The sequence below is a fragment of the Tinamus guttatus genome, unplaced genomic scaffold, assembly GCF_059628265.1.
Source record: "Tinamus guttatus ecotype Peru unplaced genomic scaffold, ASM5962826v1 Tinamus_guttatus_pri_ptg001210l, whole genome shotgun sequence".
Taxonomy (NCBI): Eukaryota; Metazoa; Chordata; class Aves; order Tinamiformes; family Tinamidae; genus Tinamus; species Tinamus guttatus.
In genome coordinates this window covers 37,501-38,631 of record NW_028289744.1, presented here as the reverse complement: position 1 = coordinate 38,631, position 1,131 = coordinate 37,501, and positions in this window count along the sequence as shown.

Here is a 1,131-nt window from a genome sequence, read left to right as displayed (position 1 = left end):
CAGGCCCCTAAATGCCATGGGTTTCTTATTAGGCCTACTAAAGACTCTTATACCATCAATAATTGTAACCCATGGTCAATTGCGGAAACGCAATTGGATATGATAGATCCGGGTAGTTCGGAGAAATATTTAGGCCTAGGGATAGACCCCTGGGTGGGAATATCCAAGCCCGGACTACGAGGGACACTGACCCGCTGGATTGGAAACATCGGGGGAGCCCCACTAAAGCCACTTCAGAAGGTGGATATCTTGAGGACTTATGCGATCCCAAGGCTGCTGTATAGTGCCGATCACGCCGGAATGAACGTCACATACCTCCATTCCCTAGACCAGGAAATTAGATCGGCCGTCAAAGGATGGTTACATCTGCCACCGAGTACGTGTGACGCCATCCTTTATGTGGGGTATAAGGATGGTGGACTGGGACTCCCCCGTCTGGCGAGCCAAATTCTTAATATCCAGGCTCGCAGATTGTTACGGATTGCCCACTCCGAAGATACCATCATTCGGAATGTAGTCCGCCAGGAAGGGATCCAAGAGGAGGTGAGGAAGGTTTGGATCGCGGCGGGCAGGCGTCCTGACAAAGTACCAGCAGTGACGGAGGAATTCCCCACGGTGGCTGCGGAGTCCTCGACGACCGGCGAGCCCTCGTCCGAGTGGGAGAAGGTTGCTCCAAGAGTCATCTATCCCGTTCCCTGCAGATGGAGGAAAAGAGAATTCAAGAATTGGACCAATCTAAAATCTCAGGGCCGCGGAATCAAGAACTTCGAGAATGATCAAATTAGTAATGATTGGTTAATTCATTATAAAGGTATCCCACATCGCAAACTAATAACAGCCATCCAACTGCGGGCTAATGTATACCCTACTCGGGAGTTTTTGGCCCGTGGATTGGGTGAGGGTGCGGTAAGAGGGTGCAGGCATTGTCCTGCTGAATTGGAGACTTGTGCCCACATAATTGGATACTGCCCTGCGGTCCAAGAGGCACGGATCAAGAGGCATAACATCCTTTGTAGTTTGTTGGCTAAAGAGGCTCAAGGACTGGGGTGGGTGGTATATTTAGAGCCCCACCTCAGGGATAAATCCAAGGAGCTCTTTAAGCCTGATTTGGTTTTGGTTAAGGGGATCCGT